The following is a 17673-nucleotide window of genomic DNA, read 5'->3' on the forward strand; positions in this document are numbered from 1 at the left end:
AGGTGCATCTACATACTGAATAGTCTTCCTGGGCTGAGAGAAGGGAGAGGCGGGGCACACCTACATTTGTAAAGGCTGTGCCCTGGCCTCACACAATAGGGTCGTTAACCCCCCACTGATGTTTGGAGCCTGTGCTGAAAGGAGAGAGGGGGCACTCCCAGAACCAGTTGTAACTGGCTGGAACCTCCTCTCCCTGTCATTGTAAAACACTGTAAAAATGGACTATAAGTACAGGGGAATTTTCCCCACAATTTGAACATTCTTGGAACTTGAAACTGGACACAGAACGCTGATGAATGGACTCACCAGGAAACCGCCATGGACTGCTGCTGCTGTGCTGACCTGTGACCTGCCTGGTCACTAGGAGGAACTGCCACCATCTGCACCCCTTGTGCTGGCCTGTAGCTGGGCCCACCAGCCCTGTGCTCCTTCTTGTTTAGTTGTTCCCAGGGGCAGGGTGCTGTGGCCCCTGACCCCTGCAACGCTCTTTTAAACCTTGGCGCAGAATGCTGTAACCAGGAACCAGGCATTTCTTCAATTGCTGGGCTGTTGATGTGCCATAGCGCTTTGAAAGCGCTTTTCTTTTTCTAAAGGAAATCACCGCCGCAGCCCGGGCTTTAAATTATGCCCTTGCGCTTCCTGGAGCGCGTCTCTGCTAAAAGAAAATCACCGCCGCAGCCCGGGAGCCTCATGGTGCCTTCGCGCTTTCTACGGCGCCTTTTCTTGAATGAAATCACCGCCGCAGCCCGGGCAGGACTTTTTGTTTCAAGCGCTAGGATCGCGCTGACTTTAGTGCCCCCGGGGCACTTGAGAAAGTGAAGGAAGGAGCAGCACGCTCCTACCGTGCCCCTGGGGGACGCGCACCCTTCGGAGCGCCCCTGGGGCACACCGGGTCCTTACCTTTCGGCGCTGCCTCCCCAGAGGACGAGGGAAGGCAGCACCGCGGCCGCGCACCGGACCGGGTGCGGCCGCTTTGAGGAAGCGGGAGCAGTGCCTCAACTGAGGCCCCTGCTTCCCCCACTTCATTGGCAGCCGCACCGAGGACAGGGGCGGCTGCCTCCCGGCAAGCAGGACGCGGGGAGGAAGGGGTTCCCCTTCCCCCGGTCACTGCGCTAGGGGTGCGAACGCCCCTCCAGCTCTCATCTTTACCGCTTTGTGCTCCCCCCTCGTGGAGAGGGCCGGTTGAGGCCCGAGGGGGGGCCCTAAAGGCCCCGAGGCCCCAGTAGGGACCCAATAAGGATCGGAGAGGGTGCGTGTTGCCCCTCTCCCGTTACAGGATCACGAGGCCCCCGTTTGGCGCAGGGAGCGCCGGGGGCCCCCTTGTTTCGGCTCCTCAGGCACTGGAGGTGCCTTTAGCAAAACAGGTACTTTTAAATGGACCAATATAATTTTAATCTAAAGTTCTTGCTACAGACTTTGCCATTATGATGTATTGCCTACCTGTTACATGATGCTTTAACATATGTGTGCACATGTTCCTCTTATGGGCATGACTTGCTAATATGTTTCCTTAACTTGCCATAGATTTTCTAATGTTCCTACTATGGGCGTTTTATGATATTCTCATGACAAGTGTGCTAATGTGATAACGTGTTTCCTGACTACTGCTTATGTTGCAGAATACTAAGTAACCTGTGTGTTATGTGTGACTACTGCTAGTTTGCAGAGTAACTAATGTGTAACGTTCTGACAACTGCTAAGGTAGCAGGATAGTACTGTTATGTGATGTTGGTCTGATAATTACGTTGTGTACAATACAGTATATTTTCATATAATCTGGTGTTGTGTTTCCTTTGTGGTGGGGATATTGCGTCACATGTATGTGTGTGTTGTGCAAACGCTTTACACATTGCCTCCGGGTTAAGCCTGACTGCTCGTGCCAAGCTACCAAGGGGGTGAGCAGGGGTTATCTTGGAGGTGCAACTCCCTTGCCCTGACTAGAGTGGGTAAGTTCTGCCTGGCTGAGGTGCATACCCTAGCCAACCAGAAACCCCATTTCTAACACTACCTATAACTCACATTTAGTCAAATAGTGTCTCCCAATAATTTCCTTCCCAGAACATTATCCTTTGCTTGATGGTTTCTTATCTATCCATTACCTCCAATCCCTGTCTAGGTCTCACACTGTTAGAATCTGTAATATTTACATGATACATGTCCAGTATAAAACACTGTAGCAACAACCCTATTAGTCCGATTACACTAACTTGCTTTGTTGCAAAACATGATTACTTATTTTTCAGAAATTTGAAATAAATTAAACTTAAACCTTAAACTTAAAAATTAAACTTTGAAATCTACTTATTTGGGTGCAAAGTGAGGTTCAGATGACAACTGATAATTGTGCATGATCCCCAAAGAGCTTTGCATCCCTGCCTTTAATGTTCAGTCTGTGGCTGAGGGCCTAATAGGTAAAAAATAGAGGTGTTTTCTTGTGGGCTATGTTCAACATTCAACACTGATGCACAAGACAGTAACAAAATGTACTTTCCCCATGGGGCCACCTCCCCAGCACTTATATACAAAAAAATGATCCTCACAGAGTTACTGCAAGATGAAAACTGCCTTAAATGTAAAGCTCCCATTTTAACTAGATAGAAAAATGAAAGAAGTGCAAAAGGTTGAACAAATAGAACCCAAATTGACAATATTATCTGAAAGCAAGTGAACCACAAAGGACGGACTGGGTGCAAGCTGGGATATGGAGTTCCTGGAGACCCTGAGGAAGGTGACTGATACTTTTCCAGCATCTTCTCGACTATGAATGAGCAGGTAGGGAAACCCGAGCATGTGTTTTTGCTCGTACACTCTGCAGACTTCAGAGAGTTGGTACAGACATATCCTGTTATGACAGTCTGTCACAATGTAGGTGTCAAACATATTGAAGCGCGCCCGGCTACGTACCAGTAGCAAGCTGCCTCTGGAATAGGGCGATTCAATTGTTCTGTCAAGCTAATAATTCACAGATGAATGCTTTTGTAGCACCTTTTGAACCAAGATAATTTGATAGTCCTAACAGCTCAGAACATTAGCAAACAAGGAGATGTTCTTGCATGCAATAGAATGCTCATGGAATGAGGGGAGAATGAATACATTGTTAAGGAACATAGAATTAAATATCTTTATTTTGTCCAATATAATATTTTATCATTGTTAGAAAGTGGGTTATTGGTAAGGGCAAATAGGTGCCTACACTTAGCAATAGGCCACAATTCCCCACTAGGTCCGCTCAAGGTCTTAATAAATTAGTCCTTGCTCAACCCTTTGTAGCTTGGCCCATGAGCAGTTAGGCTAAACTCAGAAGCCAGGTGCGTGAAGCATTTAATATCAACAAAAGAGTAAATAAGTAAAACAAAACACACAATAAAAATCTGACATAAATTGATAAAAATAGGAAATATTTTTTATCTTCAATATGATATAAAAATGACAAAAATCCAATGTTGGAAACCAGAGAAATTAATTTTTAAAGATTAAATGTAAAGCTAGCGCTTAGAAGCAAATAGCGCTCACAGGGGTTACAAAAACCTCACTGGACTAGGACAAGGACCAGAGTTCAGGCCACCCTTGATGTAGCACTGTTACACTTGCTTTCACAAGTGTTTCTTGATTCAGGAAGGTGGTCCACAGCACCGGCCAAGCGTTTAGAGGCTCTGGTTTGCCTCTTGGGGTCTGGGACTACAACTCTCACAATGTACCTCTTCAAACTATGTAGCTGTTTACAACAATTGTCTCAAATGTCTCCAAACTTCTGGATCTTCTTCCAGAGGTCATTTTTGGTTCCTTGAAGGGTCCACAAACTTGATCCAAGGTTCAAGAAGCTCTGAGTTACTCTTTGTGAGTTGGGACTACAATTCTCAAATGGCTACTGAAAGCTGGTCAGAATTGATGCAGGGGACTCAGGTCAGCTCCTTTGTACCCGTAGCTTACTGAGAGTCCACTCCTGGAGTTGCAGAAGCAATGCAAAGTCATTTTCTTGTAGAAGCTCAAAGTGTGCAACTGGTGCAGTCCTTGTGAGTGCAGTCCTTCAGGTGCAGGCCAGGGGTCCAACAAGGTATCTTCTTCTCCAGTATCTTCTTTTAGCAGGAATCTGAATTTTGGGCAGTTCTGCCATATTTATCCCTGCTCCTGGGTTGGAAAGCAGGGGGTGCTCCTGTACAATGGGGTGTAGGCCACCACCCTCTGGAGTGACCACCTCCTGTGCAGTGTGTCAAAAAGCATTGCTCGAAAGCAAAATTCTCTAAAAATACAACATGGAGAAAATTCCTCCTTGGAGGTTAGATCCGTCTGAGTCCTCCCACTAGTGTGGCTATGTCTCCCTAACACACCCCTTTCAGCCTTCCGCCTAATATGGTCATTGGGGCTCCCATCTGTCTGGGGACGCAGGAAATGTGGGAGGTCCAGTATCTGTCCCAAGTGGCTTTCCCTCTTTTAAAGACCAGATTGGCTACTCTTCCCTCATCCTGCTCAGCCATCTGCTGCAGCAGTTCTCCTCCCACCAGATGTTTCCTTTTTCTTAGCCCAGGCCACTTTGCATCTCATTAAGGTTGCTTGGCTCAGGCTGCCAGAGGCTGACCAAGCAGAAAAGGGCACTGCAAGGCTTAATTTGGCAACTTTCAGAAAGAGTTCTAAAACTCTTACTCTGTACTAGTTAGAATAAATTCAACCTTGGCAAGTTGTTGAACTTATTATAACATTTAATATGGCACCAAACTTGCTATATTTAGATCATTCCTATGGAAAATAAGAAATTATTATTTTAAAATAAAGTCTCCCAATGTTAGACTGTGTAACCCGTTGGCACTGGGCACAAAGTAGCACACTGAGTACCCTCTTCAGAACACCTCTGACTTGTGGAATGGAGAAGAAATTACTTTGCCTGCTGTTGAACCAGCAGCAAGAAACCCACATGGCTGTACCTTCTCTGCACTTGTACCCAGGACAGAAGAGATGACTTCAAGGGCTAGTTGACTGGACTCCTGAGCAGCTTCAGGAAAACAAAAGCTACAAGAAGCCCTATCTCTGCTGAGCCAGTTCCAGCTGGATTAGCCCTCGAATTTGACAGTGGCTTCTGGATGATTGAGACCTAGCCCCCCAAAAGGTCATTGACTCTTGGATCAATCAATCAATCAATTTATAAAGCGTGCTACTCACCCGTCAGAGTCTCAAGGCACTAGGGGGGGGGAGCTATTGGTCGTATAGCCATGTCTTAAGGCGTTTTCTGAAGGTCAGGAGGTCTTGGGTCTGGCGTAGTTGGAGCGGTATGGAGTTCCAGGTCTTGGCGGCGAGGTGAGAGAAGGATCTTCCTCCGGTGGTGGTGCAGTGAATGCGAGGGATGGAGGCAAGGGCGAGGCTGGCAGAGCGGAGCTGGCGGACAGGGGTGTGCAAGGTGAGTCTGTCGTTGAGGTAGGCCGGACCTGTGTGGTGGAGGGCTTTGTGTGCGTTGGTGAGTAGTTTGAAGGTAATCCTCTTCGATACGGGTAGCCAGTGTAGTTCTCTGAGGTGGGCAGAGATGTGGTTGCGGCGTGGGACATCAAGGATGAGTCAGGCGGAGGCGTTTTGGATACGTTGCATTTTCTTTTGTAGTTTGCCCGTGGTTCCTGCATTGAGTGCGTTGCCGAAGTCCAGTCGGCTGTTGACTAGGGCGTGGGTGACTGTTTTTCTGGTTTCGACAGGAGTCCACTTGAAGATCTTGTGGAGCATGCGGAGGGTGTTGTAACAGGAAGAGAAGACTGCATAGACCTGCTGAGTCATGCTGAGTGCTGAGTCAAGGATGATGCCCAGGTTTCATATTTGGGTGGTAGGGGTGGGGGCGGCTCCGAGGGAGGTAGGCCACCAGGAGTCGTTCCAGACAGAGGGGTTGCTGCCGAGGATGAGGACCTCTGTTTTGTCTGTGTTAAGCTTGAGGCGGCTTGATTCCATCCAGTTGGCGATGGCGTGAAGTCCCTTGTGGAGGTTGTTTCTTGCTGTTGTGGAGTCTTTCGTGAGGGAGATGATCAGCTGGGTGTCGTCTGCGTAGGATACTATGTTGATGTGGTGGGATCGTGCGATGTTGGCGAGGGAGCCATGTAAACGTTGAAAAGTGTTGGGCTGAGGGAGGATCCCTGTGGGACGCCACAGATGGATTTGGAGGATTCGGACAGGTAGGGTGGAAGGCGGACTCTCTGGGTTCTGCCGAAGAGGAAAGAGGAGATCCAGTTGAGGGCCTTGCCGTGGATCGTGGTGTTGTGGAGGCGTGTTCGAAGGGTGTGGTGACAGACGGTGTTGAAAGCTGCTGAAAGGTCCAGGAGGATGAGCGCTGCGGTTTCACCTTTGTTGAGCATGGTCCTGATGTCATCTGTGGCAGCAATGAGTGTGGTCTCCGTGCTGTGGTTCTTGCGAAATCCGGATTGGGAGGTATCGAGCGCTTTTCTGTCTTCCAGGTAATGGGATAGTTGGCTGTTCACGATTTTTTCCATGACCTTCGCTGGGAAGGGGAGGAGGAAGATGGGCTGGTAGTTTTTGGGGTCATCTGTATCTGCTTTGGGTTTCTTCAACAGGGCATTGACGTTGGCGTGTTTCCATCTCTCCGGGAAGGTGGCTGTCTCGAAGGAGCTGTTGATGATGGCGCAGAGGTGGGGATGCAATGATGTTGCTGGCTTTGTTGAAGATCTGGTGCGGGCAGGGTTCCGAGAGGGAGCCGGAGTGGATGGAGGCCATGGTGTTGATGGTGTCTCCATTGTTGACGTGGGTCCAGGAGCATAGAGGGTTGGTGTTGTTTGATGCGTTGGGTTTGTGGTTGTCTGTGGTTGGCTGAGGGGTCTGGGGTTTGAAGCTGTTGTGGATGTCTTTGATCTTTCGATGGAAGTGAGTGGCGAGGGAGTTGCAGAGTTCCTGTGATGGCGAGGGTTCGTGGGAGCAGGTCCTAGGGTTGGAGAGTTCTTTGATGATGCCGAAGAGCTCTTTGTTGTTGTGGGCGTTGGTGTCTATTCGGCTTTTGTAGTAGGTTCTTTTGATAGTGCGGATCAGTTGGTGATGTTTGCGGATGGCAGTCTTGAGAGCGGTGTGGTTGGATTCAGTGGGTGCAAGGCGACAGGTCTTCTCCATTCTTTGACATTCCCGTTTGGAGGCCTGCAGGTCGGGGGTGAACCAACTGGCCTTGGGACTGTGGTGGGTGTCTGAGGGTTGTTTGAGTGCTGCAAGGGTGTTGGCGCAGTCTTCTATCCATTTATGCAGGTAGGTGGCGGCTGTGCTGGGGTCCCGGGTCCTGGGAGGAGGTGCCTGGGTGAGGGTGGAGATCAGCTGTTCAGTTGAGATTCTGTTCCAGTAGCAGCAGGGGGGTTTAGTGGTGAGGTGGTGAGTGACCGGCTTCTGAAAGGAGAAATGGATGCAGCGATGGTCGGTCCAGAGGAGTTCGGTGGTGTGGCTGAAGGTGACGTGGTTGCTGGCTGAGAAGATGGGGTCTAGTGTGTGTCCTGCGGTGTGGGTGGGTGATGTGACGAGTTGCTTGAGACCGAGCTTGGTGAGGTTGTCGATTAGGTTGGTGGTGTTGACATTGTTGTTGTTTTCTAGGTGGAAGTTCAGGTCGATGAGGAGGATATAGTCCGTTGAGGCGAGGGCTTGGGAGCTGATGGCATCGGTGATGTTGTCGCAGAACTGTGGTCTGGGGCCTGGGGGTCTGTAGACCAGTGTTCCTCTGAGGGTGGTGTTGGCGTTGAAGTGGATTTTGAAATGCAGGTGCTCGGCGGAGTTGATGGTGTCGTGGGAGCGGTGGAGACTCTTATGGTGTTTTTGTGGGCTATGGTGATTCCTCCTCCTGGTTTGTTGCTTCGGTCCCTTCTGGTGATCTTGTAGCCTTCTGGCATGGCTGTGGCTATGTCTGGTTCTGAGGCCGAATTCATCCAAGTTTCGGTGAGAAATGCGACGTCAGGCGAGGATGTGGTCAGTAGGTCCCAGAGTTCGATTGCGTGTTTGTGGACGGAGCAGGCGTTGAGCAAGATGCATTTTAGGCAGTTGTCTGAGGCTTTGATTTGGAGCTTGGAGGTTAGGTTGCAGGTGAAATTGCAGGCTTTGCAGGAGAAGGGTCCTTTGGTGTGCTACGGAGTGAACTGGAAGCAGATAGAGGAGCGTCCTGGATTGAGGACGTGGAGGTCATTGGCAGTACAGTGGTGATTGGTGGTACGGGGCGTGTGGGTCAGGGGGACTGCGCTGGGCGCGGTCTTGGCGCGGACGGGCGCAGACGAACTTGCCTTTGGCACGCCGAAGGGCATGCCCGCTACGCGGGTCCATGCCGCGGCTGCCAGAAGAGAGGAGGTGGGAGGGAGTGGAAGCTGGCTGGAGGGAGGGATCGGCGAATGAGAGAGCAGGGGGGTGGGGCCGCAGGGCTCAGCGGTGGGAAGAAAAGTGAAATTCGAGGTGGAGGGAGGGGGCGGGGCCGCGGGGGCGCAGCGGCGTGGGTGTGCAGCACTAGCCAGAAAAATACGGGGAAAATTAAGATGGCACCTGTGTGGAGACGGCAGGGGCAGCGGTGTAGGGAGCGAACTCCCTGCCAGAAGCAGGGTCAAGGGTCGCTTCTTTCACCGCGCCACGGCTGCCATAAGAGGGGAGGTGGGAGGGAGTGGCAGCTGGGAGGAGGGAGGTATCAGAGAATGGGAGAGCAGGGGGGGCAGGCCGCAGGGCTCAGCGGTGGGAAGAAAAGTGAAATTCAAGGTGGAGGGAGGGGGGAAGGGCCGCGGGGACGCAGCAGCGTGGGTGTGCAGCACTAGCCAGAAAAATAAGGGGAAAATTATGATGGCACCTGTGTGGAGGAGGCAGGGGCAGTGGTGTAGGGAGCGACCTTCCTGCCAGAAACAGGGTCAAGGGTTGCTTCTTTCACTGTGCCGCAGCTGCCATAAGAGGGGAGGTGGGAGGGAGTGGCTGCTGGGAGGAGGGAGGAATCGGCGAATGGGAGAGCGGGGCCTCAGGGCTCAGCGTCGGGAAGAAAAGTGAAATTCGAGGTGGAGGGAGGGGGGTGGGGCAGCGGGGACGCAGCGGCGTGGGTGTGCAGCACTAGCCAGAAAAATACGGGGAAAATTAAGATGGCACCTGTGTGGAGGCAGCAGGGGCAGCGGTGTAGGGAGTGACCTGCCTGCCAGAGGCAGGGTCAAGGGTTGCTTCTTTCGCTGCGCTGTGGCTGCCATAAGAGGGGAGGTGGGAGGGAGTGGCAGCTGGGAGGAGGGAGGGATCGGCAAATGGGAGAGAAGGGGGCGGGGCTGCAGGGCTCAGCGGCGGGAAGAAAAGTGAAATTCGAGGTGGAGGCAGGGTGGGTGGGGACGCGGGGACGCAGCGGTGTGGGTGTGCAGCACTAGCCAGAAAAATACGGGGAAAATTAAGCTGGCACCTGTGTGGAGGCTGCAGGGGCAGGGGTGTAGGGAGCAACCTGCCTGCCAGAAGCCTGGATGATGTTAAAGTGTGCCCCTTCAATGTTGCATTACTGGGCACTTAGAAACTTTTAGTAACATTCTGCAAAAATATCCAAAGGCCAACACCAGACCACTAAGTCACAGCCTTCAACATTGTACTGCCAGTCAGACTCAACTTGATGGCTTCTCCCGATAAAGGCATCCTGACTTCCAAAAACATTTCTAAAGCTGAATGTAGAGGAATTCACTGGGATCAATGCCAAGCAGCACCCCTTCAATGACAACACCTTCCTAGGCCCAGATTTTGGTATTCACCCCGTGGAGTTTTCTCACCAACAACATTGGTAGCCTTTAACTTTAAGCTGGAGCTGGAGCTGAAGCTTCTACTGAGGTCATGCCCTTTGGCCAGCCACCTTCAATGGGTTCCTCTATGGATCCAGCTGGCAACCACACCCACCAATGATCTCATCAACAAGGATTTTTCTCCACAAAAACACCAGAGTCAAATTGTGATACTGAATTGTGGTTAATTGACAAATTCGTAATGGAAAAAAAACCTGTTTTTAAGCTTTAACAGGAGAGTTAACTCTACGTCTGGTCAGAACTAAGGGTGTCATTTAAATCTTGGCAGAGAAAGAACTATGTTGCAACAGCAACATACTTCCCTACCCTCTATCATTACGATCTGCCCACTTGATTTTAATTCAGGTGGACCGTAGTTTGACAACAGTAGAGACCACTCTGTCTGCACTGTGGTACATCTCCTCTGATGGCCCAATGGAGTAGGGGCCCTCGGAGATTTGGCTGTATGTCCACCTACCTAATTTAGACCAGCGGACATACAGCCGTTTCAATGCCTGTCACCACCAGGATAAACCTGGTGCTAAGGGGCATTGAGAAGCACACAATGCCCCTCTCGCTCTGGGAGGGAATGCCTTTTCTTTTTAACCACAAAAAAGTTATAAGTTTGATGTACTGAACTGTTACAATTCATCTGCAGGAATTGCTGTGATGACAGTACCTGTCAATGCTAGATATGTCAGCTTGGCTAAAGGATATTTCTAGATCTGGCAGGTGGCACTTTCAACAGGGTGTGAGAAAGGGCCTCTTTTGACATGGTTGCCCCTTATGTTTTGGCTGGAAAATCATGTGGTTTCAAACTGTAAGTGCCCTGGGCAACTGCTAAACAGGTTCCCAAGGCCAGATCTTTTTTCCCTAAACAGTACTTTGTTTGGCACTTCAGCCACCTTTGTAAGTCCCTAGTAAATGGTTCCCCTGTTACCTAGGTTATGGGTACTGAAGAGCACCCCTCGACGCTGTAGCACTAATTGTTCCACTCTGAGAGGCCCCACACTAGCCTCATGCATTACAAGGTGTATCCAAAGTTGTAAACTCAACATGGCACTTACCAAGCATGCAATGTCCACTAACACTACACGCAATATAGGTACATCACCCCTCTGGCAGGCCTTACAGCCCTAATGCAGGGTGCGCTATTATCCATGTGAGGGCAAATGAGTACATGGACAAATATGCCCCTAATGTGTCTTTGCTAATTCTTAGACATGATAAGTGTACAGGGCAGCCATAGCAAATGCATGTGCTGGACAATGGTCTTATTGAGTTCCCCACCCAGCTACATGATGGCCTCTCAGCCCTGGCATGTTTGCTGACTGGTTCTAACCAGCCTGCCACCATCAGACACAATTCTGGACTCATGGGGTGAGAGACTGTGCTCTCAGGAACCAGAACACAAAGCCTTTCCTGGACAGAGGTGTCACACCTCCTCCCCGGGACAGGTACCCTGTACCTGCGGTCAGCTTCCTAGGCTTTCCCGTCTTTGAAATAGGACCTCCACCTCTGATGCTGCCAAAAGATGGCTACCTGATGGCAGGGAGGAAGCCTAGCAAGGATAGGAGGAGTGACCGTCCCCAGCCAGCACCACCCCTCAGGTTTGGCAGGCGAGTAGACCAATCCATGTCATTTTCCTTCATCTTGGATGGTAGGAAAATAGTCATTCAGGGTTACAAATGTGACCCCTTCAGAGAGGAAGTGGTCACTTTGTTATTGTAGCCACCCGAAGGTGGGTGGCCCATTGGTCACTATCAGGTACTCCCCCAATGCCTCCTAAATGTAGTATTTAGATGGGATTCCTAGACCAAGACCATAGATTCATCAGAGACAAAGATGACCAGGACAAAGAAGACACAAGGCATGAGGACTTGACTCCAGAAAGAAAAGGCACCAAACCATGCCTGCTGCTCTAAGGACTCGACTGTCACCGCTGAGGTGTCACCTGGAAACCTGAAAAACTCTACAAAACCCCGGAGCAGCTCCAACCTTCTGAAAATTGTTTGAAACCTCCATTTGAGTGAAGGTATCACTCCCCGCATAAAAGGAACCTGTGAAGTCTGGTAAATGACCAGCTGCTGACCAATCACCCAGACCCAGCAGCCCAGCCAAATTCCATACAACAGCCTTTAAGGAAAAGACCTGCTGCCCTGCTATGTTTGATGGCACTGCAACTCTCCCGGGCTGTGGCATACTATTACCCAGGGTACCGAACCCTCAACATCGGACACCCAGAAGCAAAGTCCACTCCAGACTCCCAAAAGCCGAGAAGCAAGCACCAGTTGAGGGACTTCAGGACACCCCAGAACCACCCACCATAGTGGTCCTATGACATGCAATCCACCCTCAAAGTCGCCTACTCCTGACTCCAAGGACTCCGATATGCATGACTCCTGGCTGACCTATCTGCGCTGCACCCGGCCTCCCTGGCCCCTGGATCAACCCACCAGCTGTGCTCAAGGGGGCCCAAGTCCCTTGCAACCTCCACCCTCCAAGGAGATCTAGCATACTTACGTTTAAGTCATACCTTGCAGTGTGTTTCCAAGTGGTCCCCTTCTCCTTTGGGCACCTGCTCCGAGACTTTCAGCAACTGCTCTCACTTAAACCACGAACCGCCGGACGTTCTCAGGCTGGCCCATTGGACAGTCCAATGACCTTGACCTAAAAACAGAAGGTGACATTTGTGAGAGCATTGCCTCATTTTATATGTGATTTTAAATTGCTGCCTATTGATTCCTATGGTGCATAATTATGCACAAAAACTGAGCATTTTCTAAACGAAGTACTTACCATTTATTGATGATCTTGGTCTTAAGAATTTTAAAAAAAATCTGAAGTATTTTGTAAATTGGTCTCAAGTTTTTCTTCTGAATGTGTGTCCAAATTTATTGATACTGTGAGTAAAAAAAATGCTTAGCACATCTCCTGGATTAGCCTAACTGCTCGCCCACACTACCACAAAAACAGAGAATTAGGTGGCCTGCTTTTTATTTCTGGATACCAAAGTGTGGATGCTTGGACCCTGTGCAGCGCACAACATTTTTGTACAATATATAGAGTGCCAGCCTACTACACAGGGTGATGGAGTACTTTACTCCATCGCCATAGAGAAATAATGGCTGCACACCTAAATTTGATTGAGTCTGTAAGCCTGAAACTAAAGATTATCAGTAGTAGGAGGGGCAGAGTTCAAAAAGACAGATGCTTTTCTAATAGGGGCAAGAATATTCATGATAACCAACAGAAGCTGTAAAGTTACTGTTCAATCGAATTGTGAGACCTCTACCTAACAATGGTCACTATCTTTGTTGTGAAGAGGGGATCAGGACGTATCCAGTTCTGAGAGAATAGGGCCAACAGCTTGGTTTGTGGAGGAGAAAGCCATTCTTTGAGATTGGGAGTCATAGTCCCTTTTTCGCCACTGGTTGCATTGACGGGTTCAATGTTCCTTATATATGTAAGGGCCACGTTTTTTGCTGTTTGTGGGCATAGTGAGGTGTGAACATGATGGAGGAGACAAGGAATTATTGGCCTTGGTGAGTCCTGTGAACAGTTGTACTACTGAATATTAAACTCACAATATTGCTGTGACAGAATATCGAGGACAGAATACTTGAATATATATGTATCTCATAGGTGTATACATATGATTGGAGTTAGAAATAGAAAATCAGGACTTACTTACCTTTCAATATTTGTATTCAATATTTTATCCTCTATATTATGTTCCTCTGATATTATGGATTTGATATTCAAGGTGCACACAAGTTGTGATTGTGTTCTTGATGCACACATGGAATATGTATTCTATAGAATTTGAGTGGCATCTTAAATTGGAATTCCATAAGGGTGGTCAAGAAAGTCACCAGAAACCCAATAGAACTGTTTTTTTTCCTTTTCCAGTACTGAACAAAAATTGAATATTTTTCTGCCTGCTGCGGTCCTTCATAATAATTAGTTTGCATTCAAGATCCATATGTCTCATTGTAGATCAGACGCTTTCCACACCTTCACCTCAGTTTTTCCACCCTTTTGTATGTGGAGTCAAAGCAAGATTTAAATTAGCCCATGCCAACGTTAAGTGCTTTTTGTTTCTCACTCGTATTCAGAGTAGCTTGTTGTTGTGATGAAAGAAACTGATGGTACCTTGTGAGGCTCCTGTTGGATCTAAAGGCCTGAAAATTTAGTTCAGTGTGGCCACTGTTCCGATGAACAGACAGTGAAAGCCAGCAAAAGCAGGCCCTCTTCAAATAGGAGGCACCGTAGGTGCCACTCTAGTTGAAGAGAGTGTTTATTTACTATAAAGTGGGCATCAAGGTATTAGAGGGTAGCAGGTGTGCTCCTAGCAAAACTGAATGCTATTCATGCCAGACAGGTCCTGATGGGGATGTGGCTTGTGGGGCCTCCAGATGGTGCTGAAGCGTGAGCACTTCCCAGTGAGTATAAGGATGGTTTCAGCCACCCGGGAGTACTCAAGGAATAAAAGCAAACTGCACAATGGGAAATGTTCAGGTTTTCTGAAAAGAACATTAATGAAGGGAGGTGATGGCATACTTCTGGAGAAACCCGGAGGATCTGCGTTGTGGAGAAAGTAGATGACAGCGCCGTGTGAGACTTCCATCATTATCAGAGTGCTGACATCTCAATACAAAATGGGCACAAGTCGGGGGTCAATCTGAGAGGATCAGTGAAAAATGCATCACAGCAATTATATGACGTGTCACTTATTTGGGAGCGGGTGTTGCTGTAGGCATCTAAGATGGCGGACGGTGCAATTTCAAGTGGGGCAGCATACCATGCTGATCAGTGAAGAACATGTAGTATGTTGGGAAAGCAGCTTGTGAGGCCTCCTGCTGTGTGGCAGCACTGGTACTTCCTGATAAGCTGAAGAAAGTTTCAGTCATATTAGGGCTGTGAGGCTGATAACATCTTGCCAGTGCCCTTTGATTCAGTTTGCTGAATGAATTAAGGCTCAGGAAATTAGAGCATTCCGGGAGCCTGAGCGTTCAAGGAAAATAAATCAGTGGGCAAAATTACGGAAGCAGAGTATTGCAGAAAGCTAGCAGCTGAATTTCTTCCATTCTTGCTTCAGGATTTCGCCTTTATATTCAATTGCAGACACATTCTGGTAGAATTTATCTAAAGTGTGGCCATCTTCAGCATGGCCAGAGTCTGCCCTAATAATTTCTTGAGAAATTGCTTTGAGTTTAAATAATTTTTATAATACACTGTGACTTTGACAATGGTACATATGGATATTTATTTGGTGTGTCTCAATAGTGATATGTATCATGGTATTTATTTACTGCCTTCCAAAAACACGTTTAAAACCTGTCTTCTGCGTTTAGCTTCCTGGTGGCTTCATGTAACTAAGTCATAATTATGATCTCCTATACTTTTATTTCAGATAGTAGCTGTGAATAAACTGCGAACATGAGTACTCAGCCACGACAATAATACAGCAAACACGCAGACCGACCCATACACCCAAAACAGAACCTGAGTCAACTTATAGACTAAACACTCAGTGGTCTCGTGGCTCACATTTTTGGCAAAGATCTGCCAGCCCAATGGTACTTTTTATGGTTGCAAGTCTTGCCTACTGGACATGAATTGTGCCTGTGCCATTGGGTCCGAATGTTTTGAGCTGGGCCTTCTTTTTCGTGATGAACATTTCTGTGATTAAATCCAAGGTTTTGCATTCATGGCAATTTGATTATTGCTTCAGTTCAAGGGTATCAGTCAGTCAGCACTGTCCTGATGAGGCCCATGGATTAGTTCCCTTTGGGTCAAAACCTTGACATACTCATCGGGCTATCGTGGATACAGTACTCAAATACTGAAAAGTACTTGTTGAAGCTGGGCTCACTGTGGATACCTAACTTTAATTAGACATTTATATCTATATATGTAGGTATGCTCTTTTGCACTGAACACTTTTTGTAACTTGCACTCTCTGCACTGCTTCTTGCAACTGTGCTGCCATGGCGTTGTGAAAATAATGTGAAAATAATATATCACACTGGCATTGTACTCTGGGCCTACTGCTGCATTCAATGATACACTACCACGCACATAGTGGGTAACGTACCATATCATTGGGAGGCAGATTTTTGCCAAAAAATGGGCCTACTTGACCACTGTGTGTTTATTTTTTCAGCCTAAACTATAGGCTCCTGGGCATTCATTCCCTCTTTTTTGCGCAACATCAAAAGGAATGAACACACAAAGAAGTGAAACGTTGTCTTGGCATTACCTTTTAGGAAAAATGCAGCACAGGAAGGCAGACTCTTACCAAAACCCAGCCCTTACAAAGAGAGATCCTGCCCTTTGTTTGCAACTACATGCCCATTGGGGAACAGACCCAATGAGCTTTTAAATCATTGTACTCCCATGTATAACCAGATACCTCATTTCTTAGAAGAGATAGCAAGCAGGTACCTGGACGGAGTGTGTTTACTTTGATCGTGATGGGGCTAGAAGTGAGGGCCAGAGGCAGATATGAGGTGGCAAAAAACAACAGAAAGAAATGTAGTTAAAACGCTCAATGATCATTCTGGAAAACACAGAAATGTTTCTTTGTGGGATTTATTTTGCCATACGTCACAGGAAGTCTGGAAATGAAAAGAGTGGTGTATATGTAGAAATTTTGCTATGCACGTTTTAGGGTAATTCACCAGTCGCTGCACGTTTGGCATTGCAAAATACTGTTCCAGTCATGACTCCTGTTGAAGAACTACTGCCTGCCTAAGAACGGAGTGATTTCTGAATTTGATGCAATTACAATTTTTGACTCTAAAGGCTACTCTGGTGGACCAAGGGAGCTGGCCCTTTGTTTATCACCAAGATGAAGGTGGGTCAAAGACATAGGGCCTGATTTAGAGTATGGCCTAAAGAGTACTCTGTCTCAAAGGGGATGAAGTGTCCTCTCCACCAAAATGAATGTTTTCCCTCCTCATTTAGAGTCAGGCGGACCCTCAGCATGTAGACGATGAAGGCTACTACATCTCTGCCAACAACATACACCTCCAATGGCCCAAAAGAGAGGAAGGCCATCCGAGATTTAGTTATTTGTCCATCTACACTATTAAGAGTGGGTGAATAAATGGCAAGATTTCACTGTAAGTCACTGTAGGAAGTTGGCTCTCTATATACTATTTCAAAGGAAGAAATAGTGTGCACAGAGTCCAAGGGTTCCCATTAGAGGTAAGATAGTGGCAAAAATAGATAGTTCTAATGCTCTATTTTGTGGTAGTGTGGTCGAGCAGTAGGCTTATCAGAGGATAGTGTTAAGCATTTGTTGTACACACACAGGCAATAAATGAGGAACACACACTCAAAGACTTACTCCAGGCCAATATTGAAAAATATATTTTCTCAGTTTATTTTAGGAACCGCAGGTTCAATATTTACATTAAACACTTTAAATGCAAGGTACTTCACTTAGATACTTTAGGAACTTTGAATAAAAGCAATATCATATACAGTCTTTGTAAAAATGGCAATAAGCTATTTTCAAAGTGGGCACAGTGCAAAAATGAACAGTTGCTGGGGGAGGTAAGTAAAGGTTAGATTAGGAGGTAAGTAAAACACTTACAAGTCTCAGTTCTGGGGCATAGGCAGCGCACCATTGGGGGTTCAAGCAACCCCGAAGTTACCACACCAGCAGCTCAAGGCCGGTCAGGTGCAGAGGTCAAAGAGGTGCCCAAAACACATAGGTGCCTATGGAGAACGGGGGTGCTCCGGTTCCAGTCTGCCAGCAGGTAAGTACCTGCGTCCTCGGGGGCAGACCAGGAGGGTTTTGTAGAGCACTGGGGGGGACACAAGTAGGCACACAAAACACACCCTCAGCGGCACAGGGGCGGCCGGGTGCAGTGTGCAAAGCAGGTGTCTGGTTTTAGGTAGGGAACAATGGAGGGAACCGGGGGTCACTCTAGCGATG

The sequence above is a fragment of the Pleurodeles waltl genome, chromosome 12 (assembly GCF_031143425.1).
Source record: "Pleurodeles waltl isolate 20211129_DDA chromosome 12, aPleWal1.hap1.20221129, whole genome shotgun sequence".
Taxonomy (NCBI): Eukaryota; Metazoa; Chordata; class Amphibia; order Caudata; family Salamandridae; genus Pleurodeles; species Pleurodeles waltl.